The 16538-nt window shown below is 38.4% G+C and overlaps 1 long non-coding RNA gene across 1 annotated transcript; it reads right to left on the bottom strand.

The window, feature by feature from the left end:
* Positions 1-880: 880 nt before the first annotated feature.
* On the bottom strand, positions 881-13116 carry LOC121282250. The gene is made up of 3 exons (XR_005944026.1): positions 12739-13116; positions 10225-10337; positions 881-2507 (listed from the first exon to the last, which is right to left on the bottom strand). It is a non-coding gene; the product is annotated as an uncharacterized LOC121282250 (long non-coding RNA).
* Positions 13117-16538: the final 3422 nt, after the last annotated feature.

Below are 16538 nucleotides of genomic sequence, written 5' to 3'. Positions count from 1 at the left end.
AATGTTTATTTTGCATTCTTTTAGTGACTGGACTCACCGGTGTTCTTGTTATTGTACAACATAGAAACTAAATAATTAAGGATCGTTTATTTAAACTGGAGTCCCGAGACATTTAACTCATTATTAGGCAATTCATAAATAAATCATTACCATAGTGCAGCAGTATCATTCTTACAGGAGAAATTTGAAGCTTTAGAAAGCAGTGGAGTGCGAAAACCTTCATATGTGCAATAGCTGCACCAATATTCTGGCTTAGGATAAGTAAATAAAGCAATGTAATGATGATGATGTTATACATATTCAACAATGGGATTAGTACAGAATGTAGAGGATGAAATGAGATGTAGAAAATCCTTAGGCATTGATGAAACATTTCCACACTAATCAATCTTCTGTACCATGTCGATGATTGTGGGAAAAGACTGCTGGGAAGAGATGTTGATCTAGTTAAAATGATTAGGGACTGGCTCCTGATGAGCAAAATAGATCGTGAGAAATCCGCTTCAAAAATTAAGCCATGCAATTCATTTATGGGGTTAATCTCCCCAAACCCAATTTGAATTTTTGAACTATTTAAACTCAGAAGTAACAGATTTTTGCTTTGATAGTTTATTTTCAACATTCCTTTTGTTAAAAAAGTTAAGAATATTGATGTTATCAGTTGTTATAGATATCTTCCATTATAACAAGTTTTGAAATCAGTTATCATTTTGTAGTTTTTAGTTAATTGCAACTCCTTCCCTTATGTTACTTAAGCACCTTGGCATGTTTTACTATGGAAAAGGTGCTATATAAATATAGTATGTTGTTGTATTGAAATTTACATGAAATCTTGGCTTTTTTTTTCCTTTTGCCAGTTCTTTACTTCTAGTATATAACCCTTTGTTTCTTTGGTTTACTTTATGTTTTTCTTTGTTCAGTGTCTGAACCATTTTTGGTATTTCAAATTCCCCTTTGTCATTTTTGTTGTTGCAGTTACTTAGAATTTTCCTAGCTTTCTGTTTGCCTTAGTCACCTTCTGCTTCTTGCAAAAATTGTCCCGTTTATTTATTTTTTTTCTTACCCAGCTTTACACCACCCATGTTTCAGCCTCTGCCTTCAGCTGCAGCTTTGTCACTCAAAGCAAGAATAGTTCACAGAATTATGGATTAGTTAATTGTTCACTGGCTGTATGGGTATGGTGTGTTAAATATACAGTCTTTTTTGGTATTATTTATGATTTTCCTGTTTCTACTGAGAACCCTTTACAGAGCTAGGGAAATGTCAACTGTTGCACTCAATTTTTCACATACTTCACTGACATCAAAATGAATGGCCCTTTCATCCGGATATCAGAATGAACTAACTTCTGAAAGGAAAAGTAAGACCGGTACAACAATACAAGCAATACAGTGCTTGTCTAGTAAGTTAAGCAGGATTTACTCTAAAAGCTAGTCAAATGCCCTCATACATAATGCTTCAAATTGTAGGAAACTGAGATATAGTTGAGGCAGTTCTTGCATAATCCCAAAAGCTACCGTTTGTCCCATTTTATACATTTTAACAGCCAGTAGAGGGAGATATTGATTTAAAGTAGAATGTTCCATTCCATTATTACATTAAAACATAACATCTTCTCAAATAATCCTGTTACACATTTAATTAGGTTGCAATATAAAAATTATCCTATTGGCAAACATCATGTCTGTTTCCCACTTCAGTAGTCTTTCTAACATATCTGGGGTCATCGTCACACAGATAAAGTCCCCAGTATGTGAATTGAAACAGAAATTGGATGTTTATCTCATTTGCATTAAATTCACTTGTTTCACTGATTTCAACATTCAAATATATTCCAGGTGCATTACAGAAATAACTTACATCCCATAGACTAGAATACATGGGTCCAGGAAAGTTTAAGTGTAAACCTGTATATTTTCAAGCCCTGGGAATACTTTATTCTGTAGCCTTTTCTATATCTGTTAATGAGATAATGTTTGAATGCTGAAAAAGCTTCAAGTATGATATTTACTGTCTCGCCTTTTGCAGATAGATGAATAACTAAAAGATTAGCATATCCCATAGTAAGGATCGGGTCGCAAACTCTTAACAGAAAATTGCCTTCATTATATACTTAAAATAAACAGGTTTTCACATAATGAATACGGTAACATTTTTTTAAAAAAGAATATGCACTTAGAAATAGTATTTAACTCCTAGATGTTTGGATAGACAAATCGGGTCAAGGGAAAAGGCGATGTTGTGACTACGAGCTATTTTAATTGTCCAAGAGTAAATTGGGGGGTGCGGGGGACGGTGGGGAGGGGTGGGGGCTGAACAGAGATCAGATGTTAAAGGGAAGAAATATATTTCTGTGGAAGTTATTTTCTGTCAGGTCAGGTGAATCAAGGGGCAGTATATTGCACTTTCCGTTGACATCCTAAAGCCAAGTTCGAATGCAGGTCCTGACTCCACGGAGTGTTGGGAGCCAATAGGATGCCCTCCAGCGTGGAGGGAGTTGCAGTTTGCTGTTAAAAAGACAAAAAAAACCTGCATTTATAAAATGCTTTTCACAACCACTGGGCATTTCAAAGTCTCTTTTACAGCTAATGAAGTTTTTTAAAGCATAGTCACTGTTGTAATGTAGGAAATGTGACAGCCATTTTGCACACAGCAAAACCCCACAAATATCAATGTGAGAATGACCAGATAATCTATTTTTGTGATGTTGAATGAGGGATAAACATTGGCCAAGACACCGGGGATAACAACCCTGCTGTTCTTTGAAATAGTGCCATGGGATCTTTTTCATCCACATTTACAGGCAGCTGGGGCCTCGGTTTAACACCTCATTTGAAAGACAGCATCTCTGGCTGTGCAGCACTCCCTCAGTACTGCACTGGAGTGTAAGCCTTGATTGTTGAAGCACTGGGGCGGGGCTTGGACACAGGGCTATGTAGCTCAGAGATGGAGTCCGGCCGCAGCTATGGCCAGTTAGGCGCAATGGGTTTCAACGTGAGCCTGGAGCATTGGCTCCCCAGTCTGCTGCTGGGAGACCACCTCCAGCTGATCATTCACCTTAAGTACCTTAACAAGCTGCCCACTACTTGCTTCGAGGAAAATGGCTCAGGGGTGGGATGGTGACAGCAAAACAGCAACCGGCCGGCAGTAAAATGTTACACACCCGGCTGCCTCAGTCCCCATCTCATTTTCAGTGTCAAAATCCTGCCCCATGAAACTAATGGGGCAGGATTCTTACCACATTGGGCAGGCGTGGTGGGGGGGCCCAGGACCAGTCGTGAAGCTGACCACCGCCGCAATTGGGCCCCAACCTCGATTTCACGCTGGCTGGCCAAATGACGGCCGCAGCCTGTCCGAATCGCATGCTGCAGCGCTGAGCGCTGCCTGGATGGGGATGGGAGGATGGCGAGCGCAGAAGTTTGCACATTTGCACAGGTGCACGCATTGAAATCTTCCTGGAGGTACAGAGCTGCGTCAGGGAGCTGCAGATTTTTAAAAACACAATTAAAGAATTTTAAAATGTTAAAAATGTGTCCCCTCACGCGACTCTGTCACATGAGCAGGGACACGTTATAAATGAGATTCGAACAGTTTTATTGTATTTTTAATTCCTGTTGGAAACCTCATCCCGATGAGGTCTCATAAAAAATCCAAAGGCCGCCTGGCCGATTTGCCTGTCCGCCAACCGTAAGGTTGGATGGGCAGAAAAAATTTCCTTTTAATTATTACTTTAATGGCCTTAATAGGCCAGTTAATCGTCGGCGGGCGCCCTGCCAACTCCCGTGCTTGCCCGCCGACCGAAATATCACAGGAGTGCACGATGACATCGGGGCCCTTGCCCGACATCATCGCATATCATTTTACACTCGAGTGGGTTGGGCGCATGCCCAGCCTCTCAGTTAAAAACTCTGCCTATGATGTCATGTTCGATTTGTAGTTGAATCTATCAGCCAATTGGAAATGGGTCGCACATGATCAGAACAATAACACACTTGACTTACTGAGGAGGGTTAATGCCATTGTCTTTGGTCCACACCACCACCTCCATTCCCTATTCACTGACTCTTTCTGGCATCTGTTTGAGGCTGAATCAGATAGTTTACAACCTTGGTGTCATTTTAACCCCGAGATGATCTTCTGACCGCTTTGCTGCACCGTGAAAACTGCTTATTTCCACCATTGTAACATTGCCTGATTCTGCCCTTGCCTCAGCTCATCTGCTACTGAAACCCTGATCCAAACCTTTGTTACCTCTAGATTTGACCATTCTAATATACCCCTGGCCAGTCTCCCATGTTCTACCCTCCGTAAACTTGATGTCATCTAAAACTGTGCTGCCTGCGCCCTAAATGTCACCAGTTCCTATTCACCTATCACCCCTGTGTTCATTGAACTACATTAACTCCAGCTGACATCTCGATTTTAAAGTTCTAACCTTTGTTTTAAAATTCTTTCATGGCCTGACCCCTCCCATTTGCGATAATCTCTTCCAGCCCCCACAATCCTCTGAGGTAGCTGCACTCTTCCAATTCTGGTCTCTCCTGCATCTCTCATTTTAACCAATCCACCATTGGTAGAAGCATTCCTTCACTGCCTGCATCCTAAGTTCTAGAAAACCGCCCTGTCTCTCTACCTCACCAGCTCCTGTAAGGTGCTACTTACAGCTTACATATTTCACCAAGCTTTTAGCCATCTCCCCTAATATCATCTCATGTGGCTCGGTGTCATATTTTGTTTTATATTGTCCCTATAAAGCACCTTGCTGTATAAATACACCTGTTGATGCAAAGTAGAAACCAAGTTCTGGAATCAATGCTACGAGGACAAGTTAGAAAGATTACGTGGAAGATTGAACTTAAAAATGTCCAGGAAATAACTGATATCCTGATCATGATGTGTGAGCTGAGGAAAAAGGGAAGGTGGCACAGGGCAACCTGCTGCCAGGAGCATGTGGCATCCGTCAGGAAATCATCACCAAGTGTCTTGAGCAGAATGATTGAACACCATCTGCAGGAAACAAAATGCTTTACACTGCTCTCAGATAACTATTCCTCAATTCTGTAATTCATTTAAATTCCCTTAAACTTGTAAATGTTAAACATCAAATTAGAAAGAGAACAGGATGTCTCCCTTAAAGTCACCCACAAGCGTAACAATCTGCCAAAAATTTACTGATCTTTCACCCATTTTCTATTACTATTCCTTATCTCCATGCCTATCCCCTGAGTTAAAATTCTTTTTGTGTGTGAGCATCACTTTTACTTCTCCATGGCGCTACCTCAGTGTCAGGAGGTTGTGAGGCTGGTGGATCGACTATTCAAATTGAACACTCGAGGAGTGAGTTAGCATTTGCCTCCGTGATGCTGATGTTATTACAGGGCCTGCTTTTGTCGCCATATCACTTGCATGTTGAGTACCTACCAGGTCCAAGCCAATGGTTCCTTCCTATGCCGGTGATGTGGTGGAGTGTGGGTGGGGGTGGTCAGATTGACATGGTTGATGCATTGTTCCTATCATGAGAAACAATGAAGTCTTCCAACGCTCCCTGCTGTGCTTTAGTTCTGAGTGTGGGCCCAACTGGGCTAATGGTCTGTGTGAGAACCAACTAAACAGTAGCAATTATGTAATGAATGCCCTGAAGTATTCTACTCTTGAGGATGTCATGCAAGAAATCTATAAGCAGTTATGGCTGCCACTCTGGAAGCAATAATTGCCCCTGACATCATCTTACTGCAATAATTTCCTGAACTGGCAGATTTATTGCTTGAATCCCGAATTTATATTAAATATATATCGCTAGCCTGGGTCACCAGGTTAGTAGTTGAATTGGTCCTTGCATTTATTAAGTGTGCCACAGAATCACATTAGGGAGTTTGATCATGTTTTTATTTTTTAAGTGGGAAGGGTTTTTCTGCACCTTGCCATAAAGGTGATAATGTGCTTATGAATATGTAAAATTATTACATGAATAGACTCATCTGTTTTATCAATATCCCTGCTTCATTTGTTGTTAAGCAAGTTAACACTTGTTACAGATGCATCAACCTCTAATGAGTCTGCACTTGGAATTCAGCATTCGGTACTGGGCATTGCATCTCAGGTAAAAAAATTACACTGGAAGGATGTGCAGCGGGGATTCATCAGGATGATAACGTGGCTAAAATGGTTAAATTATGAAGATAGGTTATTATCCGTTGAGTATGGAAGATTAAGGGTTGATATAATTGAGGTGTACAAGATGATTAAAGGAATTGTTGGATAGATAGAAACAATTTGTTCAGGTCCAGAACAAGGAGCCTAACCGTAAAATTAAAGAGACGCCATTCAGGATAATGTCAGGAAGCACTTCTTCACATAAAAATATAGAACTGTCTCGATCAAAGTTATTGAGGCTAGGCCTATTGAAAACTTCAAATAGAGATTGATAGATTTTTGTTAGGTTAAAGTATTGAGGGATATGGAACCAAGAAGTGTAAACAAGTTGAGGTACCAATCAGCCAAGATCCAGTTGAATCATAGAATATGTTGAGGGGCTAAATGGCCCATGTCTGTTCCTAAAGTACAAGAGACAGTCTCCTTCTCTAATTTTGGATAATAGTGGATTTTTCCAATAAGGTTCCAAGCCATGCTACTACAGTTTGACCCCCAGAATGTGCCGAATTGGTTAACATTGTTTGATGTGCTGAGTTAGCTGATTGGAGCAACAGTAAGGTGCTGCAATTCACCTCAGTGACCTGAGTTCAAGAGGGATAAATGGGCCAGGGGCTTACTGCTCCTGATTACTGTGCTGTTCAGCTGTGACATCTCCCATCTTGAAGTTAAATGGCTTATCAAGACTCAGACTTGTATAATGGCACCTTGGGCAAAAATTGTCAAGGGTGAACCATGGGTAAAAATGGTAGCCACAAGACATGAATCTGTGGTAAGAATAAGCTAGCCCCATGAGGATGCTGGAGGACAGATAGCTGAAACAAATATTAGACTAGTGGAGTACAGGTATGTTGCATTCTCTAGTTCCTCTGTTTGTTCATTGAATACAGACAATGACAGGTCATTTTGTTCCTCATTGGTTCCTTTGACATGCTCCAATGTGCAGAAGTGAAAGTGAGAACGATTATGGTTGAATGCTTAGCCTTTCTTGAACTTGGTGGGCTGAGTGCTCAGCTGATGGTTGTACTTAACAAGTTTTAAATAAAAATCAATTATGTACTCTATCCCACTTATTAAAAATAGATTGGTTCTTTCCAGAAGGCAATAATGATAGCATATAAAAAGCTTAAAGTTATAACCATTTTTGAGAAGGATTATGTTTTGTACAATCACATATAAATGTATCAGAAACTTATGGGTCACCAGGGATCATATTACATTCAGTGATTAATTGTAAATTAGGGAGTCTTGATTATTTATAGGATGAATCACACTCATTTAATCTGAATAGTTGGTCATATGCAGTTCCATATATTGAAGAGTATTGTTGTAAATTATCTGTATGTAGCCTATGACTTTGTGTAAAAGTTTGCATTTTGAAAGTTTAATTTTAAAATACAAAATATTACATGATGGATACTGGCACTTCCATATTCCTCCCACTTAGCCTGCTTTGAACTGAATTTCTTTAGCAGGAAAAGCCATGGATTCCACCCTGACGATTTCTATGATAAAACATTAACTATGCTTCATGATTAAGACTGAGATTCAGCCTGCTTTTGCAGGAGAGCAAACTAGCACTGTCAGTGCCAGTAGCTACCCTTATTTGAAATAATCCTTTATCATACTGCCTTTCCTTGGATCAACAGGATGGAAACTGTTGAGTTCATCACAATGATGAGTAGAAGATTAACATGCCAAGAATTCCTAGAACTTTAACCTGTTGGCTTTTAGATCTCTAAATAAAAATTTTCACCACTAAGTTACTTGTCCATGGATCTGTGTTATAACACAGCTTGATTTAGTACTGTATTCTTGATTCAGAAAGCTATAGATTCAATACTTATTTTAGGATTTAAGCATACCGCCTGGGTTAAGACTTCAATGTAGAATTGGGGGAATGCTTCAGAGTCAGTGGCACCAGCTTGTGGCTGAGTATTTAAAATTGATGCCTGGTTCTGGCAGTTGTGGTGGGCATAAACAGTCCCATGGAAATATTTGAAGAAGGGCAGTGAATTTTTCCGAACAACAATTATTTGCCACCACCACAACCAAAACCAGCAAATGAGTCATTTATTGTATTGCTATTTGTGAGGCTTTGCCGTGTGCCATTTGGGCTGGATTTGCTCACATAACAACAGTGGCTACACTTAAAAAAAATAAGCCGTTGACTCTTTTGAATGTCTTGTGAATGCAGAATGTGCTGTATAAATACAGGCTAAGAAATAAAATTGCACTATATTTCAATACCAAAATACCTGTCCATAATGTAAGGTGCATAGAAATCTTTTTCATGCTAACAGTGCATTTCTGCTAATACTCTGGAAGTTCTGTGTGGTTAGGATTTATTGCTGAATATGCACCACATGAGAAGGCCCAGAATTTTTGAAAATGACAAGTTTGTTGCATCAAGTTTAGGGAAACTGTAGTTTAAATCAGCCAAACCCCATAACATTCTCACCTTCCCAGACCAATCCCTGAGCAATGCTAATGATGTAAGTTGTTTCTGGTTACAACTAGTTCAGAAGTTTACAAAGAATTACTTTATTTCCCTGTATTTCTTTGTATGCAGATTGGCAGTGATAGATTACTTATATTGTGCTTCACAAGGCTGGTTGACAGATTTTGGTCCTTTTCTTGGTGCTGATTGTTCGGTTTAGCCATCGTTCTGTCAGTGTTGATTGGAAGATTGTGTTCCATGTCTCCTGCACTTCACTCCACTGAAATCTGATTGGTTATGTTACAGACTCCGGTGGAATGAAGGACAGCAGAATGCATGGATAACATCAGTAAGGGGTACATCATTAGGAAGTGCTGGATGGCATCCAGTCTTACAGCAATAATTTGCTTTTTTCACTAACATAACTTGGTCATATTCTCAAAAGTCACAGATGCATTTATTACATTTCTATACATTGAAATATGGAATCTGAATATATTTGGCTATGTGTAGTTGAAGGCACATTTCATATAATTTAAGTATGAATATAGTATCTTATCCTTTGCACTCATACATCTGGGTTGGCCTTTACAATGTATATTAATCTACTCTATTTCCAATTAAACTGACTTGGATTTACACATTAAAAGCTATTTGCACATTTTATCAGTCTATTTTACTCAGTGTTTAAAAACTACCTTAATGTGGAAGCTGGAAAATATTTGCATTGTTAGTCAGTTTTAACACAGTGTTGCACATTTGTTGCACACTGGCAGAAGAGCTTTCATTTTAATGTATTTTAAAATCCAGAAGGATTATCTTATTCCACAGGTTATGATAAACTAAATGCCAATGCACGGTAACATGCTTCTTCCTTGTTCTATTTGTTGGCACGACCCTATGTGGATACTGTCCTGTGTCAACTTTTGCCATGTGTGCTTGAAATCTCTTTAGCATCTGCCTATCACTCTGATGTTAAGTATATACTTTCTCCTCATTCTTCACTCCTTTCAGGCCAGCCTTCATAATGGTGGAGCAGGCTTGAAGGGCCAAATGGCTTACTCCTGTTCCTAAATCCTATGTTCCAAGAATGAAGGCGGGACCGTTGCAACAATGGATTTCTTCACAAATTGAATCTGAGCTCCTGATCTAACTATACACTATACAATCCCAGCACAACAAAGCAGATTACTCAGTACCAAAGCCTTTTCTCCAACAAATGGAGCCAGAACTTTTTAAATTGATAAGTTCTTACAAGAGTTGCTCTGATTGAAAGACAGCCCAGTGACTGGAGCTGAAACCATTTCAGTAAATTTTCCAGCGCTGTAGTAACTCAAGTTGCCGAGTTTCCTGCCAGTCTATTATGTTAAGCAATTCAGTTGCAAAATGGTATAAACCATCTCAGTCAAATAACAGTGAACTTTAACAGTAATTTTTCACTAGGAAGGACAACTTAATGTTGAGCACAATAGACCAGTGCAGAATTCACATCAAATCTTTAATAATTATCTTCTGAATCTAATAATATGATTATTTTAAATGTTTTTAATCACTTCCTGACTTTAATTACCACCCCCTAGCCTAATACATAACTATCCCCCTTTCAAAAAGATGTAGGTCTGTAGGTGGAATACCTTAAGTTTCAGTTTTAAAATTAAATGATTCAACACATTTCAGTCTTGGGTGCCAGAGACTGGTACTTATAGCACAGCGACTGAATGCTCATTCCAGTTCTTGACACATCTATCTAAAATAGAGAAAGAAATAAAAAAAAATTATCTTGCAGAATTCAGTATTTTAAGATTGCATTAAAACATATCAGTAGACCCCATCAAATGGCCTGTCATGAAGTTGATATTTTTCTAATTGTTTACAACAGAGTTTTAGCACAAAACACAAAATAAATTAAGTTCAGTTAATTAGGAACCAGAGGAATTGAAAGAAAATCTTAAGTAAGGCTAACAGTTACCAGAAACTGAATAGAAGATTAAGTGGTTAACTTCTACTTTGTGATGCTTATAGTTTAGCATGATCCCTTGAGTGAGCCTTTGTGACTTTGAAATGCTTCGATATAGTTTAGGATGTATCATCCTTTGTGTGCCTGGACTGACAGTTTATTTTCACTCAATGGACCTGTATAGAACATAGAAATATACTTTTTTAGAGAAACTGGAATTTTAAGTGTGTATTTTGTGAGCTGTAAGAATATAGTTAATGTTAATTGTACATTAATTATGTTAAATTGTATGCAGATGGTGGGCTTGAACTAGGAATTTACTATAAAAAGGAACAGACTAAAACAGTAGTTGTTTGATGAGGAGGCATGTTTCTAATGCAAATCTTTGTATATAAAGGCTGACGAGATTGATTTGATCTAGTTTCATCCCTTGCTACCTGGCATTCTGGGCTATAAAGAAAAGTATCAAAAAGCACACAATATTGTTACAAATTGAAGCATTTGAATTACAAAATGTAAGAGTACATTTTTAAACAAATGCTGATCAATTGTGTCTTGTTCTGTTCTTGTTTTATAAGATTCAGCCAAATCAACTGATTATCATTTTAACATTGGAAACTGCATTTGGAATGAGTAGCTAAGGGAATCCAGTACGGAAAGAGTTAAGCTATTAAACTTGCCTAAGCACCTCCTGCACATAAGCATCTACACAAATCAGTTGAACAGACAGTTTCCTCCCTTTGGGAAAAAATAACTGCCAGATCTTTGGGATAAAAATGCTCTGAAAGCAGATTTGGAGTGAAGAGGCCCACACCTCTCACTGAGTACACCTGACAACAGCAAATTTCTCAGGCCATTTCAGACTTGTCTTACATACCTCCTTTTTGCAGGTTGCTACATGCTCAAAAACACAAACAGCTATTGTTTGTTCCTAATCACCAAAACCCTTTACTGACTGCATTGCTTTTGCAGCCCTACAGTGTTTTGAAAATGTTAAACAATTTAACCCTTTTATAGCTGTAGGTTCTCCGAATACAAATAAGTTAGAATTATTTCAGTGCCTTGAAAGAGATACTCCAAAGATGTCTTGTACCTTCTTCTGACATCTGAAGTGCCTGAGGAACAGTATTTTTCTTTTTATGCTTTGGGTTTTATCTATCGTAATCTGATTCAGACTGATCAAATACAAAATTGTTGAAGGATGCCAGCGACCAGAGGTCTTCTCCACATCTGTCTAAAGTTACTCAGAGATTCATATTCTGAGATCTGATTCTCCAAGTCTATTTTTTTTACAAGTGGTTAAACACAAAATCAATGTCAAGAATGTTCCAGTCGATAAAAAGTGTAGTTTCCTCAAATTTGCGATGGTCTTTTGAAACTTTAACTTGATTCCAAACTTATTAAGCAGGCAGGAGCATTTTAAACATTTCAATTTGATTTATAGTCTGGGCATAAAATAGATACCTTAAAAGAATTTGTCTGGTAATTCCTCCTCTGACATATTTCTGAAATATAAACATTTTACTCTATTTTAGACATACTCTGAGTACCAGAAGGTACTTCTGGAGTATTACGCTGCATACTTTTCTTTTGAAAAATCTTTGTTTATGTTTCAGTGAAATTCTATAAAGATATTTTTTTTTTAGAATAACCCGTCTTTCTTCAAAGTCATTTTTAATCAAACCTGAACTGTTCATTTTAAAGCAAAGGATAAGGTTACGGTGTATCTCAGATAACGTAATTAAATCTCTCACTTAAAAATGACCTGAGATGGGAAGGAAGAAAGTTTGAAAGTATGTCACTGCTTTCCAAAGCAGTTGAGAATTTACTTGCTTTCCCTTCCCCTCCCAATTAAAAAGAATAAAGAAACTGAAAATTAAGTCAATCCACAACATGTTGCATATCTTCTAGCAGCTATCCCAAGAGTGTCTTGAGGACATTCCTGAGTGCATATAGACTGTAATGTTAATCCTCTCAGTCAGAGAATAAAGCATAATACAATTGGGCCTAAAGCAGCGGAAAAAGAAACTGAGAAAGGGAGATGAGAAATACTACCAAATTAGTTATTTTGTCTTAAAAATGTATTGAACAACCCATGTTTCTGTTTAAACCTGTAACTAAACATCACGCTTATAAGCCTATCAAATTGTTTCTGTTACCAGTAAATTGTTATAAAACTTACATCACTCACCAGGTCTCCTCACATGCTGGTCACCAACCCTGGAACAAGCAGTTTGTCATATTTCTAGCAAAAATATTTAAGTTTGCTGAGAAGTTTGTAAGACCCTATCAGTTGATAATTCACAAGGGAGAGCAAGGTTGACATATTGTTTGAAAAGTGATACTGGATAGAACAAAAGAAGCAGTAAATAGAAAATGAAAGGGATTTAACAAAAATGAAAAGAATTAAGACCTGGTATAAGTGAAAAGATACTTTGTAGAAAGGCAAAAAGGAGAAAGAAATGTACATTTTATGGTTAGAAGAAAATGCAAAGCAAAGTTTAAAAAAAATCAAAGGAAAGAAATTAAAGAGAGGCACATTGAAGTAGCTTGAGATGAGGAACGGCCATTTGAGATTTCATACTGAGATCCAACCCTTATCTACCTGTCTGAACATTTGTGCTGTCAGACTGTCTGAGACAACAGTCCAATAAACAGCAATTCTTCTCACTCTACTCCGCCCCTACTTCAACATGTAAAGGATTTTCTGCTTTAGGGAAAGTCTTTGCCTTCAGAAACTGACACCTGGCCTCGCCCAGACAGACTTGACCAGAAAACATGCACTTACAGAATATTTAACCCTGTGATAATTGTTGAGCATTTTTCAGAATGAAGTGTGCAAAAAAATCCATTGATTTTCTTCTCAAAGCAATAATGAGGTCTTGTGGAAAAGTAGCTCCAAGCACTGAAACAGTTCTCCAATTCTCCACTACACAAATTAATGCTAACACATTTTGTTAAATGCTATCCCATTTAAATGATTTTATAGAGGTCTCCAACCTATGGCTGGTGATCAAAATTCACCCTCCCTTCCCCTGCAATCCTGATCCAAGCAATTCAGTTCTACTGATGCTTGGATTCTTTATTCGCTGATTTTTCTCTTCTCTGAAATTTTGACTATGTGGGCTGTAAGTATTGTTGCCTCATTAATAGATAAATCCTCTGAGCATCAAGATCTGTTAGTAGAGACAACTTGTGCTACATACAAACAATGGGAAGATGGCCTTAATATGCAGCCCACAAGACCTCCATGCCTTCCTAAAGCTGTAATAGCCCATGTTCCCTGTTTTTGTGATCTGTAGGAATCCCCACAACATCAACAAGATCTACATGGCTTTAAATTAGTAAACTTTCCACTAATATATGAAGTAGGACTTTTACACCACTATGAGGCACTTTTAAGAATAGTTTTCCACATAGCATAGACTACAGGCAAACTGTTCCAGGGCCTCTGCCAATTATTAAATGATATTAAGCTTAAGAAGGTGCACAATGAAGAGTTGCCTGATGATAACCCTTTCTCCAATTTTCCCTCCTCATTGGCAATGAACCTGGTCTTGATTTCCCCATGTTATGTTGCTGATTTCAGGAACTCAGATGTAATGGGAGGTTATAGAATCTGAGCCTATGTTCCTATCTTCCAAGGGTCTCAATTCTAATGAGTTGTGCCACGATACTATCTCCAAAAATAGAAATCAAGATTAAATTGCATTACGTGTACTATTTATGGAGGTCTTGTGGTGCAGTGGGTAGTGTCGCTGCCTCTGATCCAAAAGCCCAGGGTTTGAGACCTAACTCAGGGTTTGATGGCCAAGGAAGATACTTTCCTAATGTGGCCAAAAAAGGTTAATTATCAGCCTGTAAATATATCCAACACACTCCAATGGCAGGTATGGTAAGAGAGGGAGAGATTCTTGGTCAGCCATGTGATGGAAAGAATGTTGGAGCCTCTACCATCGCTATCCATAGCTCCAGGTTATAACATGCATGTATAAGTCCATGTTGCCACAGTAACTTTGATCCCCTGAGTAAACTGTAACATGCCAGCACCACATACATATAGCATCACTTGATTAAGAATGATGTCTCATTGTCGCCACAATATCAAAATAGTGACAGTACAGCCCTAAGTTTGACATGATTTGAGCAGAACATTTAGAAAGAAACCCTAAGCTATACAAACTCAATGATGCAGCTTCTCAGTTACTGAAAGGTACCAAACCAATGCTAAGAAAGATTTGCTTAATGATCTCAGTGAGTGGAAATTAAAGCGATAAAACACTGTTTCATAGTATCTGCAACATGGAAATGCTAACATTACCTTCATTAATACTAAACAGCTCTGGTTGTTTTCATTTACTGATATAAATATTATCTTTTATTTTATTAGTTTTTATACCACTATGTCAGTGGATCCATCATATTACCAGAAAAGTGATCCCTACATTGTAATTTTGATACTCTGTACTGCACAGCCACTTTCCATGAATAGGGCTTCTTGCTGTCATGCTCCACAGATATAATGCCCCATGATCATTTGCCATTTGTCCAAGAAAAGTGAGGAATCCCATTATAAAATATTTAAATGTTGGTGCATAATTTACGGTTTCTACAGAATGATCATGCAAATCTACTTTATAAAGTACAACTGTGATTGGTCAATCTGTTGCAGGGCTCCACCAATATAAGTAAGTTTTTTTGTCCTTACTTAAATGGAGAATGGCTGCATAATTCTGAGGTGCAGAGGGACCTAGGTATTCTAGTACATGAGTCACAAAAAGTTAGTATGCAGGCACTGCATGTAATCAAGAAAGCTAATAGAATGCTATCCTTTATTACGAGAGGGATTGAACATAAAAGTAAGGATGTTATTCTTCAGTTATACAGGGCATTGGTGAGACCGCACCTCGAATACTGTGTGCAGTTTTGGTCTCCTTATTTAAGGAAGGATGTAAATACATAGGAGGCGGTTCAGAAGAGGTTTACGAGATTGATACCTGGAATGAGTGGGTTGTTTTATGAGGAGAGGTTGGACAGATTAAGCTTGTTTCCACTGGAATTTAGAAGAGTGAGGGGTGATTTGATTGAAGTATACAAGATCCTGAACGGTCTTGACAAGGTGATGTCGAAAGGAAGTTTCCTCTTGTGAGTGAGACCAGAACTAGGGGCATTGTTTTAAAATTAGAGGTCGCCCTTTTAAGACAGATATGAGGAGAAACTTTTTCTCTGAAGGTTGTGCGATTTTGGAACTCTCTGCCTCAAAAGGCGGTGGAGGTGGGGTCATTGAATATTTTTAAGGTGGAGGTAGATAGATTCTTGTTAGGCAAGGGAATCAAAGGTTATTGGGGGTAGATGGGAATGTGGAAATCGAAACTCAAGAAGGTAGCAATGATCTTATTGAATGACAGAGCAGCCTTGAGGGGCCAAATGGTCTACTCCTGATCCTATTTCTTATGTTCTTATGTCTTATATATTCATACTGCAGAACTACTCCAAGATGGGTTACTGAAGTATAGCCTAAGTTTCTGGAGCTATGGCAGGACAGATTTCAGACCATCAGAACAACAGAAAGCAACTACAATTGTAAATACTTTAAAGTTAAGGCTTGCAACTTTGTTTCTGGCCTCCATAGGCTTCCTCAATTACTGAGCTGCCCAATCAACCAACTAGTGATGATGATGATGGCCTTTGTATTCTGAAACCTTCCTGTTGTCCTAAATAAAAGCAGAAAATGCCAGAAAAGCTCAGCAGGCTGGCAGCATCTGTGAAGAGAGAAGCAGAGTTAACATTTCAAACCCATATGACTCGTCTTCAGAGAAGTCATACAGACTTGAAATGTTACCTCTGTTTCTCTCTCCACAGATGCTGCCAGGTCTGCTGAATTTTTCCAGCATTTTCTGTTTTTATTCAGATTTCCAGCATCTGTAACATTTTGCTATTATCCCTCTGTTGTCCTGGTGGTGAGTTTTTGAAGGGCTGGGGGGGTAGGGT

Source organism: Carcharodon carcharias, chromosome 9 (genome assembly GCF_017639515.1).
Source record: "Carcharodon carcharias isolate sCarCar2 chromosome 9, sCarCar2.pri, whole genome shotgun sequence".
Lineage (NCBI taxonomy): Eukaryota > Metazoa > Chordata > Chondrichthyes > Lamniformes > Lamnidae > Carcharodon > Carcharodon carcharias.
This window is presented reverse-complemented; position numbering and strand designations above follow the sequence as displayed.